General features: G+C 52.1%; 2 long non-coding RNA genes across 3 annotated transcripts; one reads left to right on the top strand and one right to left on the bottom strand.

Annotated features, from left to right (window-relative positions):
* Positions 1–1,421: 1,421 nt before the first annotated feature.
* Positions 1,422–4,411, bottom strand: LOC132017297 (uncharacterized). Of its 2 annotated transcripts, none has more exons than XR_009404225.1 (4): positions 4,277–4,411; positions 3,916–4,008; positions 3,137–3,231; positions 1,422–2,244 (listed from the first exon to the last, which is right to left on the bottom strand). It is a non-coding gene; the product is annotated as an uncharacterized LOC132017297 (long non-coding RNA). The 2 variants fall into 2 exon arrangements; XR_009404224.1 differs by having other exon boundaries at positions 4,308–4,411.
* An 11,705-nt stretch (positions 4,412–16,116) lies between these two features.
* Positions 16,117–21,451, top strand: LOC132017296 (uncharacterized). Its single transcript, XR_009404223.1, has 4 exons — positions 16,117–16,219; positions 19,351–19,464; positions 20,392–20,566; positions 21,136–21,451. It is a non-coding gene; the product is annotated as an uncharacterized LOC132017296 (long non-coding RNA).
* The last annotated feature ends 4,003 nt before the right edge of the window (positions 21,452–25,454 follow it).

Genomic DNA, 25,454 nt, shown 5'->3' with positions numbered 1-25,454 from the left:
TAGGGGTCAGCTGCACAGGATAAAGGGGACCCTTGCCCACATATGAAATCCTCTCTTTGGAGCCCATAGCTGGGCTGGAACAGTAGGGTTAAAGGCAGAGTAGGTTTTAATTGTCTAAAGAGGCTGGCTGCTGGGGGTGCAGGCTGAGCGAGAAGATCTCTGAAGAGATGCAGAAATATTCCTGGGTAATAAAATATCCCCTTTTCAGTGTCAAAGTTAATGTACCAGGCCTCAGGTAAAACGGCTTCTTATCAGTCAGCGTGCTCCCTGGAGAAGGCTGGAAGGCAGGCAGGGAAGGAGGGAGCAGCCTGGGCTCCCCCTCACCCTCAGAGCAGAGCTGGGGTCTCTGTGGTCAGAGGAGGCTGAGCCCCCTTTGGGACAACCCCTTGGTCCGCTGGACTAGGAGACCAACCCAAGGAGAGATCCTACCACCCACCCCTCCCTCCTCTGTCCTCATTCATTCTGCTGCTGTCCCTGTCCCCCGTCGCTCCCTCTTCCCTCTCCATGTTCTTTCCACCTGTCTGCCCCTGTCCCTTCTGCACATGCCTGCACACGGGACTGTGTTTGAACCCCTGCTGGGATTCTGTCCCGTGACGCCGGGACAAGGGGTGGCCTCACATGCTGCACACATGTGTGCAATTCTGCACACACAGGTGTGGGTGGCCGGTGGCCTCACCCCGTGGCCTGGTCACCTTGCCTACACCCAGGGCTGCTGCCTGCCCCCCTGTGTCGGCACTGGGCCCCAAACCCGGCTGCACAGCGGTGACTCTGACAGGCCATGGGTTTAAATATAGAGTTGCGTATGCAAGACGGGGCTAATTTTAGCAGGAATGCGCTGGAAAGTTTCTGAGGGCTCTGTTCTCTAGCTGTCTCCCCTGTGCTCATCGCTTGCTGGGGGCTGGAAGTAAACCTGCTTGTCTCCGTGCCTTACCTCTCATTTCTCTTTTCCCATCCCCCCTCTCCCCAGTCTTGGGTCCCCAAACCCTGGCCCTGTTCCTTGTCTTCACAGTGCCCTGTCCCCGGGCCCAAGCCCACCCAGGTGCCTGAGGTTCTGACTCCCTTGACTCTCCTCTCTTGTCACAGGATCTTCCTTTACTGGTCCACCCCCGTGATGTATCCTGTTAGGGAAATGCCCCCGATTCACACACGGACACCATCTGCACCAGGTCAGATGCACACCATCTGCACACACGGTCACCAGGTGCCAGGGACCTTGTTAAGTGCTTTAGAAAGGGTCACTCACTTAATCCTCACAACAAACTCAAGGCAGGCATGTGTCATAGCCCCATTTTCCAGACCAGAGCACAGAGACCCAGAAACGTGTGAGGACTTGCCCAAGGTCATTCAACAGCAAACCACGGGTCAGCACATTCAATCTCTTCCACAGGGAGAACAATGTGCTTTTGTTGTTGTTGTTAAGATTTTATTTATTTGTTTGACACAGAGAGAAAGAGAGAGACAGGAAGAGAGCAACTACAAGTAGGGAGAGTGGGAGAGGGAGAAGCAGGCCTCCCAATGAGCAGGGAGCCCGATGCGGGGCTCGATCCCAGGACCCTGGGATCATGACCTGAGCGAAAGTCAGACACCTAACAACTGAGCCACCCAGTTGCCCCAGAACAAGTGCCTTTTTAAATAAGAACTGTGGGCAAAGGATGAGGTCCTGTTAGGCACAAGGGAATTACTCCTCAATGGTGGAACTTCAAGGACTAGGATTCCAGAAGAGCACAGATCCTTGCAGTGGGGATGGGGAAGCTGCCTATCTCAGCCTCCCCATGTCCTCCCTCACCCACCAAGGGGCCTAGGGAAAGAAGCCATGCTCTATCTCCATCAAACTCTGCATTCTTTCCTGTTCCTCCCCTGCCCTGCTTGCCCTTACCCTGCAGCACTGATGGAGTACCTACTATGTGCCCAGCACTGTGGCAGGTGCCTTGCTACCGAGACAAATGAACCAAAGGGCAGGGCTGGGCTCTGAGTCCTCCTGGTTCAGCCAGCGGCAGGCGCAAGCCTGGAGTAAACACTCAGCTGCCTTCTCATTGGAAAGGACGACAATAGAGGACAGAAAAGAGAAGAAGTTGACATCCGAGGAGGGCTGCACCCCCAGCAAGAAGCTCCAGAAGGCATCAACTCTTCCTCCCATGCTGCTCTGACTGTTCTTGCCGGCAGCTCCAGAAAAATGCCCTGTCTCCCCACGGAGCTGTGTAACAGCGCTGCGTGGTTGTTGTGTTTGAGTGCGAGGACATTTCCCTGTAATGAGGATTAGAATAGTAATGAGGAGGATGACACGCTGTAGTTAGAGAGCAACAGATCTCGGGGGAGCGCTGGCCCGCCCCAACGCGGACGCCAGCTGCTGGCATGTGACACAGGCTCTGCCCCATTAGCCAGGCCTGGAGCCACGGGGCAAATGTCCGCCTCTAGCCACCGTCCCTGGCCCACACCACGGTGCAGGGAGGGTGGCAGGATTGGGGCTGTGGGGCTCTGGCTCAGGCCCCGGCCCTAGGAGAGAGAGGGGACCCCAAGAAGGAGGAAAGGGCCCGGTTCAGACTTCAGACTCCTCACACTCCTTTCCCTTTTCCATCCTTCATTTTTCTCCAAAGTACTAAAGTTCTTCTCATGTACGATATGATTTCCCCATTCGTTCTTCTTACTGTCTCTCTAGTTAAAAGGTAATCTCCATGATTTGTCCCTTGCTGTCTCTCTGGGGACTAGAAGAGTTCATCGAGCATAGTAGGTGTTCAAGAAAGATTTGCACAAGAGCTAATCAATTTGGGTTTCCGTGTGCTGTGCACTGCTGTCATGTCCCAGCACTGCTGGGACTGGAGATGCATTTCCATGTGGTTCAAGTCTTTGTGGCTACCTATAGGAGGAAGTCTATGCGGTGTGTGTGTGTGTCTACACCAGCTCCCCTCACACCCTACAGCTACTGGAGGATTGAGTGGACTCGGGTGCTGGCTTAAACCTCCTCTGGTGAACTGGAGGGCAGCCAAGGGGTGCCTCTGCCTGCCAGAGGCAGGGAGCCCTGCCCCAGCAAGAAGACCCCTACCGAGGCCCTCTCCCACACCATGTCTCTGGGACAGACCCCACCAGGGCTGTACCCACAGCCAGTTGTGCCCCCCAGGACCCGGGTTCCTGTGCTGACCTCAGGAACAGAGGCTGTGGTCTATAGGAGTGGCTGTCACCCCAGGGTGATGTTCCCAAGCGGGTCTCATGTGCTTCTGATGGAAAAGCCAGGGCCTGTGAAAAATCATAAAAATGGCTCATGCTTAGAGCTGTGCCTGCTAGATGCCAGGGATCGTGCCAAGAGCCTTATGATTCTCACCACCTCCCATGGGGAGGGTGCATATTATCTGGACAGGCGAGAAGATGGAAACGCTGAGGGAAGAAGGAACCTGCCAGGGTCACACAACTAAGGGTGTGAGACACGGACACAGGCACCACTCCTGACGCTTCAAGTCCTCTTCCTCTCTTTGAGGACTGCATCCAAACAACACAGTTGGGCTTCCTTCCTGACCCAGAACCACCACCTTGTTCTTGGACAGGAGGGGGACTGGTGAGTGCACGGAGGAGCTTTCTGCTTCCCAAGAGTCTTGTGTGTGGATTCATCACCCAGGCTTTACTGACAGCCGTCCCTGCCCATGGTGGGCACTTGTGTTCCCCAAAAAGAGGGGTTTGAGTCCTCTCCCCTGGTACACGTGACTAGGATCTTATTTGGAATGGGGACTTTGCAGATGTACATCTGGTTAAGATGACGTCCTGCTGGAGTAGGATAAGGGTTGGCCCTAAATCTGGTGACTGGCATCCTTTCAGGAGCGAAATGTACTCCTAGGCGCAGAGACACACTTGGGACAACGGCATGGGATGATGGGGGCAGAAAGAGGGCTGCATCCCTCTGAGCCCTCCAGAAGGATTGAAGCTTACCTCAACCTTCATCTCAGACGTCCAGTCTCCAGAACTCTAGGAGAATAAATCCGTGTTGTTCTAAACCACCAGGTTTGTGGTAATACGGCAGTGCTGGGAAATTAACACAGCCTCCTTACCCAGCGAGGAAGAACACGGTATGTGCACATGCATGCACACACACACACACACACACACACACACAGCAACTGAATGAGCCAATTACTTGGACTCACACTTTCCCTAGGTCACACCAGCCCACGTTCTGTGGCTCCTGTGCAAGGTGCTCCTGCTCACAGCTGCCCCACACCCAGCAAGGCCACAGTTCCCTCTACACATCACCTGCCAGCCCGTCCCTCCTCCGGGCCCACCGGGAGCTCACAGGCGGAAGGGTCCCCGAGGACAGAACCCACCAAACTCTGTCTGAGCCTTCCTTCCTGGTCTCCCCTTCTGTGCACTTGCCAGCCCTCAGGCTCCTGGTCTGACTTCCTTCCTCCTATCCTTCCTCTCGCGCTTCCTCCTCCCTCCTTTCCTCCCTCCCTCCCTTCCCTTCTTCCTCTGCCTCTACTTCTTCCCCTCCGAGTAAACACAGCCCCACTGCAGGCCCTGCCCGTGTTCTCGGAGAGCTGCCCATTGCCACCTGTTGCTATGGAGAAGCCTCTTTATCACAAACACTGGGTAAACAGCTGCTGCTGGGAGCCCCTTTCTGCTGGCCAGGGGTTTATTTGGAGAAAGTCAATAAGGAAAAATAAACATTCCGGTCCTGTGTATATATAGTCTTGGGACTAGTGCTCCGCCGTGGCTGGGCCTGCCAGCTCCCCGGAGGGCCCAGCAGGCCGAGCCTCACCCCTGCCTCCGATCCCAGAATCCTCCATCCAGAGCCGGGCTGGGAGCAAGGGAGCCACCTCCCTCGGGATTCAGGTCTCTCCGCAGGCTGTACCCACCCTGCCTGAGGCGGGGCCTGAGCTGAGGCTCCGACCTCCTCTCCTCCTTTCTGGGGAAGGGTGTGACAAAAGGACCCCGCCTACCTTGCCTCTTCCAGGTAACTTGGTCCACCATTTTCCAGAGAAGTTCCTCTGTCTGAGTTCCCCCAGGACACCGGAATTTCTGGGAAGAACCATGGTCAGTTTGGCTTGATTAGGACTCTCTTCTTTGGCATCTGAGTTTTGGTTGAATTCAATGTATTAAGTGTTTAGTCATGCAGCATTCAGCCCGTGTTTATTTAATAATAGCTGAGGTTATGTCAAGGGATTGCCTTGGGCTTGGCTCCTGCCTGCCCACAAAGTGCTTGTAGTCACAGAGGTTCAGCATCCTGACGGGATCAGCTAGATATTTACAGAGAAACAAGGCACTGTGGGAACTGAGGAAAGCCCCTTACATTTTGTTAATCCCTACTAGGAGCATTAACTCAGTTAATCCCTAGAACAATCCTTCAAGGTGATATTTTTATTCCCATTTTACAGATGGGGAAGTAACTTACCTAAAGTCAATTAGTGGGAGAGTCAGGATTTAAACCCAAGACATCTGGAGGCAAAAGTCCAGGGCTCTAGGGGTGCTCCGCTGGTACAGTTGGTAGAGGATGAGGCTCTTGATCTCAGGGTGGTAAGTGCAAACCCCACATTGCCGTGTTGGACATAGAGCTTACTTTAAAAAAAGAAGAAAAAGCGGGGGGCCAGGCCCTAAAGCATTGTGCAATTCTGTCAGACTTGCAATCGGCATGCCACAATCCCTACCCTCAAGTTCGTAAGAGGGGCACCTGGGTGGCTCAGTCGGTTAAGCGTCTGCCTTCAGCTCGGGTCATGATCTTGGGGTCCTGGGATGTCAAGTTCTTGTCAACCGGGAGCCCGTTTCTCCTCTCCCTCTGCCTCCCCTCCCCCTGCACCCGTGTCTGTCTCTCAAATAAATAAAGTCTTTAGGAAAAAAGAAAAGAAGCTCACAGGAAAAGCCCTGATGAAACAGGACAGGCAGTGAGGACAATGGCCAATGAGGGACACCAGTCATTCAAAGGACATCAGTGTGATATGGAGGAACTGGAGCCAGAGGCAGGGATCCAGCTGAGCCATGACTGAGAGGGAAAGAGTTGGGGACAGCCTGGCTGGGGTTGGAGAACAGAAAGACCTGTTCGGTGAAGGGGGAGGAGGCCTGCTCCCCACCCTTGCTTACCACTCCAGAACCCCATGCCTCTCTTCAAAACTCATCAGCAGGCTCGCCACCCCCGCTTTGGTCCAGGATCTCAAGCTCTCCCTCCTGCAGCCTCCTTCCTGGTCCTCCTGTCTCCAGTCCTGTTTAGCTCTAATCCACTCCCCAGGCCCCAGGATCTTCCAGAAACACAAATATAATCATGGCAGCTCTCCTATTCTCCCTCTCCATAGACAGATGCTATGCCGTCCTTGCTCTTCCCCTTTTCTTTTTTCTTTTTTAAGATTTTACTTATTTATTTGGGGCGGGGGTGGTTTGAGGGAGAGAGAGAAGCAGACTCCCCGCTGAGCAGAGAGCCTGCCATGGGGCTTGATCCCAGCAACCTGAGATCATGACCTGAGCTGAAGGCAGCCGCTGAACTGACTGAGTCACCCAGGCACCCCTTCTGTTCCTCTTGTCCATGAGCACCTTGAGCACCAAGTATATAGAACCACCCATGTTTCCCAAATGTGTGGGGCCCTCCTGAACCTCTGCTTGGCACTTGCTCTTCCTTCTGCTCAGGAATCCTTCCTGAAAAGGCACTTTCAGGCACGAACTTTAAGTGAGCTCCTACTATGCCTGGCACTGTTCTGAGCCCTGGGAACAAAACAGACGGAAGATCCTTGTTCTCGTGGAGTTTTTGTCTTAGTGAGGGATATACACTAAAACAAAACAGAGAAGTAAAACACACACAGTGGTAGGTGAGGCTGAGGGCTGAGGAGAGAAATACAGCAGGGAGGGGGGACAGGTAGAGCCTTGAGGACTCTGTTGATGCGAGTGAGATAAGAAACTCTACATCAGGTTTTCTGAGGATTCCTCTGACTATTGTGTTGAGAACAGACTGAAAGGGGACAGGGTGGAAACAGGGAGACAGGCAGGCCAGAGGAACTCAGGGTTCTCACTTCTCCACAAGGCTGTCAGGACTTCGGTCCTCTGTGTCTACCTCGCCAGCCCCAGGTCCCCAAGGAGTCCCTGAGAGTCACCAAGTATGAGAGGGCACCCTTCCCAAAACACACACACTGTTCCAGCCAGCATGCTCTGATTTGACGCTGAGTTCCTGCAGGTCCCCAGGCCAGGCATTGCTAGCCTCCCACCCCCTGACTTCCTCCGGGCTGCCTGCCCATCTCCCCTCCCAAGGCTCTGAGGAGGACAGGAGCCCCGCAGAGCAGTGATCCGCATATCAGGAGCAAGGGAATTAACATTCCCAGGCTGTAATTATACCTTCTACCGGTGACACCTAAGGAAGCATCTTTTTATAAAAGCAGGTAAATTGAAGGCTTATAGGATTGTGGGGAATGGGTGTATTTTTAGCGCATTCCCCTCACTTCCCCCAGATTGCCAGAACCCTGGTAATTGCCTTGGTGCCAGTGGCCTAAACTGAGGCTGGGGGAGCTCCAAGTGGGATTGAGGGGTCATTGTGAAGGGGATTTGGGAGGTACTGAGAACTGAAGTAAGCCAGGTGAGAATCTAGGAAAGAAGCCTGGAGAAACTCCTTCTGATGGGGGGGAATTACAGGGAGGAATCATTCATGGGCAGGTGGAGTGCACATTTTTAAATTATATAGAATATCTATAACAATAATAGCAATGATAGCTAACCCTTACATGGTACAAGTGCCAGACAGTGTTCTAAGTGCTTTTTGTATATTAATTTATTAATCTTCACAACAATCATATGAAGTAGGTACTGCTATTATTCCCATTTTACAGATGAAAAAATCAAGGCATAGAATGTTCAAGTGTTATTTTGACTTAGACATTGGAACTATACATACACATCTACATACACACATAAAGGTGTCTGGCTTTGACTAGTAAACGAATGAGTTCCCTCCTTCTGCGTCCCCCAGGTGTTTACAAAGAGGCCTAAAGCTCAATCAATCAGGAAGCTCTGAAGTTAGGAAGTCCCTTCCCTGTGGGGCGGGGTCTTTGGTCACACTTCCTGTCCTCTTAGAGCCGGACATTCCCACTAGGTGCAAAGTCAGCCATCTTGGTTGATGGGCATTCCCACTGTGTTCTTCACAGAACACTGGAGCAGGAGGCTAGGGTAAGATGTTTGAGAGGCTGAGAGCAGGGTCCTTGACACTTGCAGGATCTTCTGCCCATGTAGGGAACTGGTTGGAATAGTGATTGTGCTGATTTTGGAGAAATGAGGAGAGAAAAGAGGAGAAGCAGAGAATAGGGTCTTTCTGGATGTTGTCCGGCGGTTGCTGCCGTCTAGGGACACCCCTTCTCCAGCAAGGACATCAGCATAGAGAAAGCACAAGAGAGAGAGGCAGGGGGGAAAATGTGATTTTTAATGCAAGCCTCGGTAATCAGCTATTTGTGATGGAATTTTATCTGTCCTGGTCTCTGAGGGACGAGAAGCGGGAGTGAGGGAAGAGGGGTCAGAAATTAGTATGCAGAAATATCTGATCAGCCAAAGTAATTTTCTTTAATAATCGTATTCATACTGCCTGCTCTCTGCTCACTAGAAGAATTAAGTATTTAATAGTAATATATTTCATCTGGCAGTGGTTCCGTTTCGTTAGGAACCGTGATGCCTTGTTGGGGTATGTGCGTGGGGTGGAGGTCCAGTGTGGGGACAGGTAGGAGGTGTCCAAGCAAAAAGAGATAGATAAGCAAGGAGAGAAGTGGGCATGGAGGGCAGGAGAAGTAGAGGGAAGCTATGTGGTAGCATGAGATCCACGGCCCTCCGAGATGCCACTCACTGCCTTTGCTGCCTGAACTGGGCTGTCCAGCTCTGTCCACTGGACAGTCGATAGGTCCCAGAGGCCTCCACTTCTGACCCAATGCCTCAGGCTTCATCTCTACCCACCAAAGAAAATACGTCCTCCTTTTCAGACCTCTGGCCTGTCCCTCCCCCAGCCCTGACACCTGAGGGAGGAGCTGTGCATTAAGTGCTACTGGGGGTAGCATTACACAGTGAACTCTGGACCCTGCAGTGACCCACTCCCCCCAACCCCACCTCACCCCCGCCCCATGTCCAGGGCTCCGGAGCTCTCTGGGCAGATGCCTGGGGAGGCTTCCATGTGTTTTCCAGGCCAGAGATGAACGTAGAGTTTCTGGCTCGGGCATGAGCCGGGCTGGTACAGAGGAGAGAAGCAGCTGATGTAGTGTGGGGAAGCTGACAGCTGCTTCTCTGCCCTGAGGCTGCAGGAACAGTGTGCTTTAGCTATTACATGATTTTAATAGTTAAAAAGCAGGCCCAGCACGTGCCAGGGACATAATTGATGACACCTAGCACTTGGGAACCCGCTCTCCATCCGAGGCACTCGGAGAAGCTCTTTCCATCCTCTGCCAGGCTCCCTGAGCTCAGCTGCCCTGGTGGAAAACATCAGGAAGAAGGGTACAGGCACATCTGCCTGACGAGAGGGAGACAAAGAGAGAGAGGGTCGAGCGGCAGATAGCAGAGTTCAGCTTCTCGCTGTTCTTTTAAGAGCAAACTCGGCAAACTGATGTGCAGTGATGCTGGCATTTCCAGGCGCCTGACAGGCTGGAATTAAACACCTGTCCATTAAACTGACAGCCCCAGGAAGGAACTAGAGGGGGAGGAAAGGGGGAAGTGTGTGGGGGAGGGATCTGGGAACCCAACTATGGACTGGCTCCTTCCCTGCAGGAGGCAACAGGGCCGCTGAAGATGTCAGGATGGGAGCACAGAGCATCATCCTCAGCATCTGAGACCCTGCTCTCTAGTTTCTGAGACAGAGCATGGGCAGGCCAACAACAAACCAAAATTCAGACTTGGACATCGGGGATGGAGAAAGAACATGTGATGCCCCCAGGGGGCTGGGCTAAGGAGAAGCTGGGAGATTTATCATTCATTCAAAGCCTTGTTTTGCATGCCTCCCCGGCCTCCCCCACCATGTGATCTCTGTCTGCTGTGGACCCTTAAGGCATGTAGCACTCCCTAGGCAACCCATCCTGCACAGCCCTGAGATACCTCTTGGGCTGTTGAACATTCCAGTGGGTCCATCCTGGTTCCCTAACTCAAGCGTAAGTTCCTAGAGAGAAGGAAGCTTGTCTTTCATATCACAGATGCTGCCCTACGGTGCACAGAGTGTACCAGTAGGGGGACTGGGGTAGAATGGGTTTAGGGATGGATGGGGTTCATGGATGAATGGGTGGACATACAGACGGACCAACGGACAGACGAATGGACGTCATCCTGATAGTTAGGTGCTATGAATATCAGTGCGCCTGTGCTGGTTGTTCAAGTCTCTATACTGGTTAGTTAATAGTCATTGTCTCTGGTCCATACAATGCTCCCCTCCCCACCATCCTAGACACTGTCCTGGGATTTGCCGGACCACCCCAAGATTCAGCAACTAAACATTGGCACCCAGCCCAGCAGGGGGCCTCAGGACCCTGCTCCATGGCTCTGACCAGCGTGTCCATTCTTGTTAATTAGTGTACGGGCTCACTATTTTAAGCAACACCCCTGGGTGGGTAGAAGAATAGAGGCCAAGATCGAATATTGAGATTAGATGATTTTAGGGAAGGAAGGACTAAAAGGAAACAGGGAGGGATAGAAATGCCAGGTGGCCTGGCCAGTGGCAGGGGTTTGGTTCTGGGGCCATTCAGTTGGGCTCTCTGAGCCTCTGTTCACTTCCCTCTCGAGCGAGAACAGTATCTGCCCTGCCTGCCTTAGAGGGTGGTTATGCCCAACTGGAGTCCATCCCTTGGCCCTCGGGTCACGATCCTTTGCTGTGTGCATGCGCGTTTCTCCAAGAGAAGGGAGCTCCTTGACCGCGAGGATGCTGTGGGCAATACCTTTACATCCCCAGCATGAGCTTAGTAGGTGTCTGTTGAACAAAGGTAGGGCAGGGTGTCGGAAGAGTAAGTGACAGAAGAAGCAGACTCTGGAGAGTCCAGTGGGAGGGGCTGCCGATGGGGGAAGCTACTTCAAGATGGGCAGGAAGGAGGAGAAAGAGGCTCTGGAATGATGCTGCTGGGTACCAGAAAGGATCATCTCCCCTCCTCGGCCATCCCCTCGCATGCCACCTGCCCCGCCCTGGTGAGGATCCAACTTCAGGTGCCCCAAGATGGCCCAGGCAGATCCAAGCATTAGTAATTTCCCTTGAATCAGCTCCCCAGGGTGCCAGACTGCGGGCTCTAGAAATCCCAGGTATGAAGTCCTAGGGCTGTCCCAGAGGGGAGAAAGGGCAGCGTCAGAGGAGTGAGACCAAAAGCCAAAGGCTGGAGAAGCTCCAACCTGAACCCCAAGCCCAGTCATGCCGCTCAGCCTGTTCGTCCTCAGAACCCCAGCCCCTGAGGGCCATCCCCTCTCAGGGGTCTCCCTCCAGTCCAGGGCCCATTCGGGAGGCCAGCACTCTTCCTCCAGATCCTCAGTCTCAAGGCCCGCTTCGGCCTCCTCCCAGCTCAGGACCACACAATTTAGCACTGAACTGCCGCCCACCCTGTATGATTCTCTCCCGGCTGCTGTGAGCCTGTGTTGTGCGTGAGGGTGATCCCACACGGCATCTGTCACCCTCCCACCACCAGGGCTGGTGCAGCTGATCTGTCTGGCTAGGCCGCTGTTCTTTTCCTCAGGGCTTCCAGCAAGAAGGCAGCTGCCCCCAAGTGGGGAGCTGGGAGTGGTTTGCTGGGCCAGAGCGCGTGCAGCAGGACCCTGCCCCCGCCCCCGCCCCCGCCGGACATCACACGTGTGTGAACATGAACATTAGAGCCTTGGGCGCCAGTCCCAGCTCTGTTATTGGTTACCTGTGTGGCTTTGGACAAGCTGTTTAACCTTTCCGGGTTTCCCCCATCAGCCCTGCTCACCTTTAAAGGGTCATTTCAAGGATCTGACAAGAACAGGGGTGTGAAAGCCCTTTGCAGCTAAAGCGCTCCCCACATGCCCGGGAGTGGTGTGGTTATCACCGGCATCGTTCTGGTGATCTGGTGATCGTTATTGGTTTAGGTGCCACTGAGAAAGCAGGAAGGAGTAACGGCCGGATCTTATTAAGGCTCTGCAGCAGGGCAGGGTGATAATGTGCAGACTTCTGGGGTAGAAAAATCCTTTGCCATCTGTTTGTGTTATAGCAGAGACTTCTGCAGCTACCATAGCCCACAGCGGTCCCTCTGAACCTGTCCTGAACCCCTTCGGGACTGGTCATGGGCGCCTCTCTCCTTGACATTGGGCCATGCTGCTCTCGGCCTCCTCTGTCTGGGCTCATCTCCACACCCAGCCCGGATGGTTTCTCCTGTTTCTAGCGTATCTTTATCAGACTGAACTTGGGGGGTGGGGGGCAATGCATGTGGGGGGGGGGGAGAAAGGGAAGAGGGCAGGCGGGAGGGAGGGAGGCAAGGAGCAGAGGGAGGTGAGCGCCGGCTGCAGATCCAATCCTGGATCCACCGCTCTCAATCTCATTTGAGTGACCTTCGCTAAGTTGCTCAACCTCTTAGTGCCTCAGTCTCCCCATCTGCTAAAGATCCTTCTGGTACCTTCTGCAGAGAGTCAGAGAACCAGAGACTCTCAGGTCTCATTTCTAGCTAGCCACCTCCTCCACCAGACCCTCTCTACCTGGAGCCAGCCCCTTAATGTTGGATTTCTGGACCCCTGGGTCTTCCACAACCTCCCCCCACCACTTCCCCCACCCATATCCTCACAGGGGCACCCCGGCTCCAAGCCTGTGTTTGTGAGCTCACCAGGAACCGCGGGACACGGGCCTTTCTCTCTGCCGTAATGAAACCCTTTAATCATATTCAAATAGGTTACTGTTCAGGGGGAAAATAGAAATATGGATTTGATAGCAATAAATTTCCCTGGCTGGCTAAGCCCAGTTCTTAATTGTCCTGTCCCAGGGCTCGCACATTTCATTGTTCGTTAGGTGCTTAAGTCCCCACTCTCATTTTGTGGCGGTGACATTACCGTTGATGGCTCTAATACTCTCATAATTTGAAAGGGGATTTGCATGATAGAACGCAGAGTATTAAAAGAAAAAGAAAAAAGGGAGAGAGAGAAATGGGGGGGGCATGATGGGAGGAGGAGCTCTGAAGGGAAAGGGGATGGCAAGGGGGAGGGGGCAGCTGAGGAACTCAATCCAGCTTTCACTTTAAAAAAGTCACTTTCTTCAAAGTCAAATCATTGTTTTCATTAAAGTAAAAAAAAAAAAAAAAAAGGAAGAAAGGAAAAAGCCGAGGCTGCACGTTGGGCTGACTGGGCACTGGTATTCTCCTTATTGTTCCTAATGGTTATTAATTATTATTATCCGGCTGTGCAGGGCTCTGTGGACGTGATGTCCCCAATGTCCTTGAGGTAGAGTTGGGGGTGGGGGGGGGTGTCAGGGCAAGGGCTGACTCTGGATGGGGAGGATCTCCCCCACCCCTTGGCCACAGGAAGGGACAGCCACCTACCTTGTGGCAGATGCCCATAGAAGTCAGGTTTGGGTGGGTGGAGGGGAGAGGGGACACTTTCCTAGAAAGAAGGCCTGTGTCAGAGGACTCCAAGCCTCCTGGGCCCTGGCCAACTCATTCTTGATTTTCCTAGAAGTTTCTTCTCTGCCAAAGCCAGTGATTCGGGCATACCCAGCCTGGTTGGACACAGAACAGTTCTGATCATCGGTAGAGTCTTCCAGGTCCCTTTTGCAAACTGCCCCATCTTCCCCCTGCCCCAGTACAGAACCGGGAGGTGTTGCAGAGGTTCAGCTGGATTCCCAAAAGGGCCTCTCCTAAGTCCATCACTGGGCATTTAGGGCCAGTGAACGCTGTGGCCATGCTGTCCTTTGCTCCTGTGAGATTCCCATGACCCGCCCCCCACCACAACTTAGCATCTCTCTACCTGGGGCTAGAAGTTCTAGATGTCCCTGCAGCCCTGGGATTCCAGGGTTTGAAGGATTGTTAATCCAGCTGTCTTTGAGGTGCCGGGTCTATGTTCTAGGCAAGGCCATCCAGAGGGATTCTCAAATATCTTAGGACATAGAAAGGTGTATGGCTCTGTCTCCTCGGATAGACCATATGACCCCCCCACCAGGGAGCACTTCAGGGGCATGACACTGACTCCTGGGGGGGTAAGGAGTGTTGTTGCCCAGCAGAGCTGACGAAGTCAAGTGCTTGGATTCTCACCCTCCTGCAAACCCCACCCCCTCCAGTCTTGTCATTTAATCCTGCTCACCCCACTGACCAGTCCCTAGGACATCCCAATCACACCCCACTGCCCTCCCCCCCCCCCCCCCCCCCCCCCCCCCCCGCAGAGAGCAACGACAGAGCCAAGTGGTATTGGCTGTCTCACACCTGCACCCTTCTTCAGTTCTCAGCACCTCCTGGCCAAGCCTCACCACTCAGCTTCCCAGGGACCCTCTTCTAGATTAGAGTTTTAAATCAAAGAAATTCTGGGATTGGTATAAAAGCTGTCTGCAAAGAGCCTATTTGCACTCCTCCTCTCCCCCTTTTGGTCCTGCTGTGGGAATTCAGGGTGCTGGGAAAGCACATTCTCAGAATCCCCTCTGTCCCCTCACCAACAGGGCCCCCTCTACCTTGCAGTTGGTCCTCCCCACTGAGCCTGGGGACATCATTACCCCGGGGGGAGGGGGGGCGGGCATCCAGTTCCTAAGGGATGGGTCTGGAATCAGCTTCCCCAGAGGGAGTAGCTAGCCATTCCTCAGCCCTCTGTACTGCAGAAATCTAGATTATCCCCCAGCAAATGGGGCTCAAGTGGCAGGGAGAGGGAGGTCTGAGTAAAGGAACAGTTGGCATCCAGATCACTGGAGAAAAATTTGTCACTTCTAGACCATAGGACCCTGGATGTCAACACATTCTTTATTGTTTTTTTATTATGACGATCCAAGTGCAAGAATGGCCAAGTGACGGTCCTGTCCTCCTCTCTGTACCTCCACACAAATGCAAGAGCCACCAACCGCCCCCCCACCCTGCCCCCAGGAGGGATGGAATGCCACAGACCCAGCTCTCAGCTTCCCAGCCTGACTCCTGGATTCATAACATTTTAGACGTGAACGGTCTTCAGAGGTGTGTTCCAAAGCTGCTGGGAAATGAACTTGGTACCCCCCCTTATCCCACCCCTAAGACCCCCAAGGAGAAGCTGTCTCCAGGAAAGGGGGGGAGCCAGAGAGACAAAGTGGTTCTTAAATATTTTCCTTCTCTGCAGTCACTCAAGGAGGAGGGGGTGAGGGGCGATGGAGGCTGGAAGGGGGGACAAGGGGGTTTAATAGGCTCCGGTGACAGCACAGTGTCCACATTGGGAAAAGATTAATGACGAAAATTAATCGCCTGACCTTTCTTTCCAGGAGCTGGAGGTGAGGCGGGCCATTAAAGCCTCTTATGTTGTAATTAACGTTGGAGGGGAGAAGAGAGCTGCCTTCAGAATGGATGTGATCATTTAATTAGGCTTAGGCGAAGGTGCCACAACAGGTCCGGAGAAGTCATAATTTAACTATAGCTTTAAATTACACAGGCAGAGTGGGGATGGCAGAGTTTGACGGCAAGGAGAGCCCGCCACAGAGCTCAGGAAAACAATTAAATAAACACCCCGAGTGAGGGAGAGAGACGGTGACATTGGGACAGATAGACAGACAAAGAAAGCAGGTAGGCGCTGACAGCGAGAGAGGAGTGGAAGCAGGAGGAGGCGGAGGAAAAGAAGGACTCCAGCGACAGGGGGAGAAAAGTGAAAGCACCCCGAGTTAATGGCCTCGGGGAAGGAAGGGTGCTCTCCCGTGCTCTGGCGGGAGTGTCTCTGAGCACCCTCATCTCCAACGCAAGGGGCAGACTGCATTCCCCAAGCACAACCCAACCTTCCCGGATTTGCAAACCCAGCTTAGAAGGCACAGAGGCCAAGCATTTCACTGCGTGCTCGCTGTGCGAGGCGCCTCTGGCCCCACAATCCTCCCCCCACCCCCAGTTCAGGCAAGAGGTAGCGTCCTCCCTTCCTAACCTGGAAAGTCCAGGGGTCCCCCTAGCGCCACGCAGCAAGCAAGAGGGGGCAAGCAAGGCCGGGTCAGTGTGGCATGCAGGGCACGGGGACGCACTGCAATGTCCGGCAGGGGGGGGGGGGGGCGGCGCTGGGCCAGGTAGTTCAAGGCCGGGGCGCAGTGCTGCGCGGAGGAGCAAGACCTGCAGTGTCCTGAGCTCCAGAGCCCGCCAGTTCCTCAACCCGCAGCAGGAGTCCCTCCGCTGGAGGATCGCACTGTGATGTATGCTTCCGCGCAGAGGAGAGGGCAGAAGAGGGCAGAAGAGCTTGGTTGGGGCGGTAGGGAGGGGGGGTTGGCGACGAGGCCCCAGCCCAGGGGAAAGGACAGCTGCGTGGACCCAAGCGGGAGGGTTGGGACGGAAACCACGCCAGGCTTTTGCAGAGGGCTTCTTAGAGGCCTGGCTGCCAGCTTTGTTCAGGACAGTGGGGGTGGTGGCGCTGGAGTAGGTCCAGAAAGGCTCAGGGGTGGAGCCCTGGGACACCTGGCTCCTGCTCCGCCTTCAGATCCTGGTCACTTGTTGGGGCTTCCTGGAACCCCAGTGGCTTATGACTTCCCTGTCCCCTCCTGTTCTAATCCTTTGGGGACTGGAGAAGGCTCTTGGGAAAATGGAGAAATGGAGTCAGGAGAGACAGACAGACGAAGGGATAGAGTCGCAGAAATGAGGCAGGCTGGGACTTCTCTTATCCTCCAAGGGCTCCGGGTCCTCCAGGCACTGGGCTGAACCCAAGACACTAACCCTCAGGGCCTAGCGAGGGGACTTGCCCCTCTCCCTGCCCCCACCGTTTGAACTGGAAGAAGAGAGTTAAGGATGAGGAAGAAGACAGGGACTTCCCACTCATTCACTAGCCCCCTCCCCAGACGATCAAGCTACAATACCCTGCTTCCTGCCCTTCTGCATGGGAAAACACAAAAAACCCCAAATAAATTCCTGAAGAACACTTCCCCCCACCCCACCCCCTGAAGATCAAGGATGTTTTGATTAAACATCCACAATTTCTCCAAATTAGTGAGCTTCTCCATTGGAGCTTTGTCCCAGCCCCTCTGGCGAACTGATTGTTGGATAGATTGATAGACTGTCTAATGGGTCTCTTTGGTCTTTCTTACAGCTCAGAGCTCTGGCCTGAGAATGTCTGGCCTGCATAGGGGTAACGGAGGAGGGGGTGGCCTAAAGCAACTGGAGAGCAGTGGGGGTGGGAGGAGGCTGAGGTGCAGGGCTGCCAGATGGGGGATAGGTCTCCTGTCCTCAGACCAGGGCTTGGCAGGCTCATGAATCTTGGGGTCATGTCTCCATTGTGCCCTGGGCTGCCTCTGCTGGATGGGTGTCCACAGGGCCTAAAAGCCCTGATCCAGAACTCCTAAGGCCCTGACCTGAGTCAGATGGGGAGGCAGAGGCTGCCTGGCACCTGGAAGGCCAGATGGGGAGTGTGGAAAGATGGAGGGAAGTGAGGAATCAGAGAATAGAAAAGAGAAGGGGAGGAGAGGGGAAGTCTGACCAGGCCTATAGGCTGCATTTGAGCCCCTTGACAGAGACTAACAGAGAGAGTCCCTGTTCCCCCACCCCCTAAGTTAGACACTGCACCCCTCACAGGAACCCCAGCTCATAAGAGACCTCCTGTGGCCTCCACATTTCAGATGTTCCTTTCCACCCTCTACAAGACTAGGGCCTCCAGGGACCCTCTGATCCCCCATTCCCATTTTGTTTAAAGTAAAATCTGAACTGGTAAGAGCCTACAAACCCCACTATGCATTGAACCCCACCTCTCCATCTCTGTCTAGGGTCCCTCTTCCCTCCCCCACCCTGCTCCAGCCACACCTACCCCCTCCTTTCTCTTTCCCAACTAGAGTTGAAGCTCCCAGAGGGCCAGACCAGGGGGTCAGGTCACCCTGTTACTGTGTGGTGCATAGGACAGTGCCTGTCCCCAAGGTAAACACACGGCAGCATCTGGTGACTAATCAGTCTTGCATTTCTGTTTCTGCAGCTCCCCACCCCCCGTGGGGACTGGCACACACAAAAGGCCACTCCCATTATGGACCTCTTATATCCTGCTTTAGCCTTCCTGACTCTTTGTAATGTTCCCTTCTCTGCAAAAAACAGAATTGAGTGTTTCTGGGCGTTTCTCATACAGAGGACACAAATCAGTCTACAGCAAAAAAAAAAAAAAAAAAAAGTTCCACTTGGGATCTCTGACCCAAATGGCCAGGATGTAGGGCCTGGCTGGGACACACTGGGGCTCACCTGGCCAGCCAGTGCCCCATCCCATCCTCGCCAAGGCCCTGCCAATGCCTTCCTGGAAATTGGGGCAGGAGAAAGTAACTGGGGAAAGCAATTTTTCAGAACGCATAATAGGGTTCTCCCGCTTTAGATGAGGTTAACAGAAGCATGGGGCCCTCCCTGGAAGAATTAAGGTTAGGAAGAGTCCAGAGATGGGGGAAGGGAGGAGAGGGTCTGCCTCTCCATGAGAACAGTTGGGGCCTCTGGTCTGTTTGTTTTTCTGTCTGACTGTTTGTTGGATGGGGGCGGGGAGATAAGGATATGGAAACAACCTTAAAATAACCTCCACAATTCCCCTAGGCTCTCCAGGGTCTGGGCACTCGGGTCTAGCTTGGGACTTGCTGGCTTGTGTTGTGGTGAAGGGGGTGGGATTATGGGCCATTTTGGTCTGTGTCTGTCTGTGTGTCTGTCCGTACCCATGCACAGCGCTCTTGCCCTGTCCCCAGGCCCCCGCTCGCTCCCTTGTGTGCTCTGGGCTAGCTGGAGTTGAGTTCAGCTCTGTCAGTGGATGCTAGCAGGAATAAATAACCCCATGACTTGAGTTAGGAGGCAGGGCCCCAAGGACGCATGGCAACTGCATAAATCCTGAAGATGTGGGGCTCAGGTGGGCCCCACAGAGCAGCCGGGTCACTCCCCGGGAGTTATGACTCCTTAATTCAACACTTGCCTCCTCCTCCTCCTTTATCCTGGCCCAGTCCCGTCCCACACAGAAGGCTTACCCCTGGACCCCTGCCACCAAGCCCTGGGGAGACCTGGGCTTCCCTGCAGAGCGGGCTGGAAGCACATCTATGCTGAGACTCTCTCAGGGCCCATCTCCCCACACTCCCTTTCCTGGCTTCTCTTCCCGGCCTTCCTCTGTCCCCAGCCCCACCCTACAGGGCAATCACAGCCTGGCTCTGGAGCAGATTCTCCCACCTCCTCCTTCCTGCCTCTATGAGGCCTAGGAATCTATAGGGGGGCTCAAGGTACTGCTTAACCTCTCTATGCCCCAGGGTCTCAGCTGAAAGTACAGAATGAGGAACATTTGTCTTGAAACCTACCCCTGTTCTGTTGCCCTTCTCTGGCCCATCTCTGGACCTAGACTGGAGCTCCCACTCAGCCACCAGCCCAGCTCTAGGAACTTGACCTTGAGCAAATGTTCTTCTCCTCTGCCTGTTGCCTGGAATATCACCCAGCCAAGTTCTTGGGAACTCAGGTGGGTGTTTGCATCTCTTTCAACAACTGCTTGAGCTTTGAAAGAAGGGCCTTTTAGCCCAAAGTTTTTGTCATTCGGTGGTTATGTGAGTATGGCGAACTTTCTGAAGAGGGACTTTCTTTTTTTTGTTTAAGATTTTATTTATTTGACAGAGAGAGAGACAGAGAGAGAGGGAACACAAGCAGGGGGAATGGGAGAGGAAGAATCAGGCTCCCCACTGAGCAGGGAGCCCGATGCGGGGGCTCGATCCCAGAACCCCAGGATCATGACCTGAGCCAAAGGCAGACACTCGACGACTGAATCACCCAGGTGCCCCTGAAGAGGGGCTTTCTAACACATGCCCCAAGTCCACTCAGAAGACCCCTTCAAACAGCTGAGTTCTGCCATTTGACCCCTTAACTCTCCAAAGGTGCTGGTATTTGCCATCATCACCCCAAACCCAAAATAACTGGTGTTGGAGTGTTTTTAATTTTTCTAAACTCAGGAAGACAGGACCCCCAACTGCCAAGTATAAAATCATTTTCCAATCACACTTGAACAGAGCCTGGTTTATTTATTGAGCAACAATGCAAAGCACTGGACACCCACACGAAGATGAAAACCGAGATTAGTAAGACGGTCTAGATTGCAACTGCACTGTTGCTCCCTCGCAGTCTGGGAGGTCATCACAGCCAGCGAGTAAGATAGAGCCACAGATAGGAATGAGATAGGGACAGGGAAAGAGAAGAGTCTTCTCTTCCACTTGACTCCATGGGGCAGATGTGCCCTCTCCCGTCATGCCGGGTGGGTGGTACTCACCGCCTTTTCTCCACCCTGGCTAGAAGGGCCCTGGAGCTAGACTTGTAAATCAGAACTTCAGGGAAGTTGGGTGTTCAGAGGCAAGTTACACTCGTTGGTTCATTTCTTTTTTTTTTTTTTTTTTTTAAGATTTATTTATTTGACAGGCAGAGAGAGGTGGAAGCAGGCTCCCTGCTGAGCAGAGAGCCTGATGCAGGGTTCCATCCCAGGACCCTGGGATCATGACCTGAGCCGAAGACAAAGGCTTTAACCCACTGAGCCACCCAGGTGCCCCTCGTTGGTTCATTTCTTCCTTCACCAGCAGGTATCGCCCAAAGAGCAATTCCATAGGGAACAGAAACTCCTAAGCTACAGGCAGATGACGGACACTGCTTTCATTTGGAAAGATGAAGCCGATGTTTCGTGGGATGCTCAGCATGCCATGATAGACATAGACTGGAAGGGCTGCATGGGCTCAACAGAGGGAGGGTTCCCTGGGCCAGGTGGGTTGGGCAGTGAAGGAAAGCGTCCAAAGGGAGGTGGGACTCCCATTGCTTTTGAAGGATAGGCATGGCTGGTATAGACTCATAGAGACTGGAGCAGTGGAGGGAGGAAACCTTCGGCATTCGGGAGAGAGGAAAGACAGGAAAGGAAAACAGCACATTAAGTGAGGCGAGTGGGAGTGACAGGGAATGCTAAGTTTCATGGGATGCAGAACGGATTGGTTTGGCTAGAGCTGAGCTGTTGGAAGTGGGGCTGGAGAGGTAAGCGAATGGAGACTTCGTAGGGATGACCTTGAGGTTACATTAGTCAGCCATTACCGCAGAAATGCTGCCTAGCCCATCACATGAGCACTCCATGGTTTACAACAGGCTTTGTTTTTCTTCCGCGCAGACTGTGGGTTGGGCTCAAGACCACTCCACGCTCTCCTTGGGCCAGCACAGCAAGCACAGAGGTTCAAGAGACCAAGCCAAACAGCACAAACATTTTTAATCCTATGCTCTGCTCACATCCACTGACATGCCATTACCAGTCAGGCGACCAAGCCCGCCATCAGCCCGGTGGGAAAGTGGAGTCACGTGACACAGAGTATGGGTGCAGAATCCTATTACCAGGAGGAAAGAATTGGACCAATGATCCAGTCTGCCCCAGTGCTGCCCAAGAGCCATGGAAAGTTCTTAAATACAGTTGACCCCTGAACAACACAGGTTTGAACTACATGGGTCCACTTAAATACAGATTTTCTTCAACATGGTACAGTTCTGTGTTTTCTTCCTTCCTTATGATTTTCTTAAGATTTTCTTTCCTCTAGATTACTTCATTGTAAGAATACATGTGTGATACATGTAAAGATAGTGTATGAAACGACCGTGTTACTGGTAAGGCTTCTGGTTAATAGCAGGCTATCAGTAATTAAGTTTGGGGGGTCATACCCAGATTTTCAACTGTGTGGGGGTCGGGCCCTTGCTATGAACCATGCTGTGAACCATGTGAACCATGGTTGAGTGGTATAAGCAATACATATGGTTGCCGAATTCCCGTTTCCAGAAGCTCTTTCCTTGATTCTGCCTCATTTGCATTTCCCAAACAATCCTCTGAAGGTCTTGTTAGCCCATTTTTCAGATGATAGGAGAAGTGACATGGCTCAACTCAATGACACAGCTGGGACAAGGTAGGGCTGAGATTTAAACTGGGCACTCTGGGCGCCAGGTCCTGAGGTAATTGCTGTCCCCAACAGCTGCTTCGGCAAGATGGATCTGCCCCTGTTGCCAGGGGACCGGGGGTTGAGAAGGAGGGAGAGCTGCAGGGGCCATGGATGGGGACAGCTGAGGGATGAGACGGCCACAGCCCTGCAAGGAGCACCTGAGCTGGGCTGGTGGAAGAGGAAGGGAGACAAAGGTCTAAGTCTTTTATTTGTGTTACATTTTCTCCCTTTATTAAGGTGTCATTTTCATAGAATAGGAAATACGCAGATCCTAGAAGTACAATTGATGAGTTTTGTCAAATATATCTGTGTTATCAACACCCAGATCAAGGTCAAGAGCCTTTCCACAATCCCAGAAAGTCTCCCTGGTGTCCTTGCCAGGCACTCCTCCCTGATGACCACAGATGAGTGTTGCCTGTCTTTGTACTTGACATGGAGTCACGCAGTTTCTCCTCAGTTACGCTGGCCCATTTCCCTCAGCATGATGTCTTGGAGATTCATCCATGTCCTTGCATCTAGCCGTAGTTTGTTTCTATTTTAATGCATATTCCATTGTATGAATTAACCACAGTTTAATCCATTTTCCTGTTGGTGGACTCTTTGGGTTGTTTCCACTGTTGTGACAATTACTCACAGTGCTGCTGTTCCCATTCTAGGACAAGCCTTTCTTGTGGACATAGCTTCTCATTTCTCTTTGGGCATATATATCCTTGGGAATAGAATGGCTGGGTCATAGGTAGGTGTCTATCCAACTCGATCAGAGACTGCCAAGCAGTTTTCCAAAAGTGCCAAGCACTTTTACTCTCATACACACCATTAGTTATGGAAAAGCGTTCCTTGCCAACATTTGGCTTGATTGATCTTTTTCATTATAGCTCTTCAGTAGGTGTGAAGAGGTATTTTGCTGCTGGAGAGTCCACTTTCAAGGCTGGTTCTCAACTTCCTTGCACTGCACTGTATCTTGGGGGGCTGCTCCCCAGGCTGCTTCAACCAGTAATTCTATCAGCTGGCTGCTGGACAGGTTCTGCCAAGAGGAGGCAATGATGGGAGACTGGAGGGTGGGAGGAAGAGGAAAATCAGAATATTTATATCCCCTGTATTGTCTCCAGCCACATCTCCTCCAGCTGCTGGCCTACAGAACCCCCCCCCCCCCAGTTGTAGCTTCTGTTGGGTGATCAGTCCCCTCCCTGGGTTCCAGAACACTGCTTCCTCCTTCTGTCTCTCTAGGGTTGATAGGGACTTCTGCTAAAATGCTTCAAAATTCCTTTTGGCTTCTCAGCTCTTCCATCACTTATGCAACCATTTCCTGCCTCTGGGACTTTATAGCTACTGTCCCTTCTACTGAGAATTCTCCCCCTACCCCATGTTTGCATGCCTCTCTGGGTCTTTGCTTAAACGTCACTTTCTCAATAATAATGCCTTCCTTCCTTGACCATCCAACTTAAAATTAACCACCCAGCACTTGCAGTCCCTCTCTCCTGTTTTATTTGTCTCCATAGTAATTATCTTCCTTCATACATTTCCTTATGTATTTTGCTTATTTATGTTTTCTTTTTTTTTCTTTTTAAAGATTTTATTTATTTATTTGACAGAGAGCGATCACAAGTAGGCAGAGAGGCAGGCAGAGAGAGAGAGAGGAGGAAGCAGGCTCCCTGCTGAGCAGAGAGCCCGATGTGGGACTCGATCCCAGGACCCTGAGATCATTACCTGAGCCGAAGGCAGCGGCTTAACCCACTGAGCCACCCAGGCGCCCATTATTTATGTTTTCATTGCCTTTCTCCCTCCACCAGAATGTAAGGTCCGTGAGAGTGGGATTGGCGGTCCATTTTGTCCACTCTTGTGTCTCCAGTGATCACTGGCCAGTACAGAGTAGGCAACCAGACATCTGTTGAGTAAATAAATGTGGGCAGAAAAAGCAGAAAGTTCCAGACTTCTGATTTGGAACACTGGAGTTAGGGTTCCACTAGGCATCTCTAAATCTCCCAATTCAATGGGTAATGGAATCCCAGCTGAAAGGGGTGGAGATGCTTCATCTCTCTGTCCCCGTGTCCCCTATTCCTCACAGTCCGGCCACTTCCCTTGGAAGAGGTGGACCAAGCACATTTCAGGAACTCCCACATTGAGAGTTCTGCCTCAGCCCCTTCACAGAGGCCCAGAGAACTGCTTCTGAATTTGGCTGTGAGAGGACACATTTGGATACAAAAGCCCCTCTTGATTAAAGTAGGTCTTTCACGGGGAGTGGATGGGGTCATAGGTCAAGATGGCATTAGCCAATATTTTTAAGATGAATCTTGACCCCTACCTCACAGCATACACAAAAATGAACTCCAGATGGATTGTAGAAACAAATGTGAGAGATAAGACTGTAAAGTCAGAAAAAAGCAGAATATCTCCATAACTTTGGGATAGGCAAAGATTTCTTTAAAAGGGATTCCAAAAACACTTCATTTTGAAAGATAAAAATTGATAAATGGTCCGACATTAAAATTTAAAACTTCTGTTCATCAAAAGACACTTTGAAGAAAATTAAGAGAAGCCACAGGGTAGGAAAAGATATTTGTAGACTATACACCCCTCCAAAGACTCATATCTATGAGATTATATTTACTACAAATCAATAAGAAAAAGGAAACTAGTAGAAGAAATGGGCAAAAGATGTGAATTAGCATTTCACAAAAAGAGGACATCTAGGGGTGCCTGGTTGGCTCAGTCAGTAGAGCATGCAATCCTTGATCTTAGAGTTTTCAGTTCAAGCCTCACATTGGACACAGAGCCTACTTAAAAATGATAAAAATAAAATATATATATATTTTAGATTTTATTTATTTGACAGAGAGAGAGATCACAAGTAGGCAGAAAGGTAGGAGAGAGAGAGGAGGAGCAGGCTCCCCATTGAGCAGAGATCCCAATGTGGGGCTCGATCCCGGGACCCTGAGATCATGACCTGAGTGAAAGCAGAGGCTTAACCCACTGAGTCACCCAGATGTCCCAAATAAAATAATTTTTAAGAGGATATCCAAATACCTAATAAACATAAGAAAAGGGCTCAATTTCATTAGTCATCCAAGAAATACAAAAATTAAAAACCAAGGGCGCCTGGATGGCTCAGTCAGTTGGGTGCCCAACTCTTGATTTCTGCCCAGGTCATGATGTCAGGATCATAGGATCAAGCCCATGTCAGGCTCCATGCTCAGTTAAAAGTCTGCTTGAGATTCCTTTTCCCTTTCCCTCCTCGCCAGCCCCCACACCCATGGGCTTTCTCTCTCTTTCTCAAAAATAAACAAACAAACAAATAAAAACTTTAAAAAAATAGGGCGCCTGGGTGGCTCAGTGGGTTAAGCTGCTGCCTTCGGCTCAGGTCATGATCTCAGGGTCCTGGGATCGAGTCCCGCATCCGGCTCTCTGCTCAGCAGGGAGCCTGCTTCCTCCTCTCTCTCTGCCTGCCTCTCTGCCTACTTGTGATCTCTCTCTGTCAAATAAATAAATAAAATCTTAAAAAAAAAAAAAA

Source organism: Mustela nigripes, chromosome 5 (assembly GCF_022355385.1).
Source record: "Mustela nigripes isolate SB6536 chromosome 5, MUSNIG.SB6536, whole genome shotgun sequence".
Classification (NCBI taxonomy): Eukaryota; Metazoa; Chordata; class Mammalia; order Carnivora; family Mustelidae; genus Mustela; species Mustela nigripes.
This window is presented reverse-complemented; position numbering and strand designations above follow the sequence as displayed.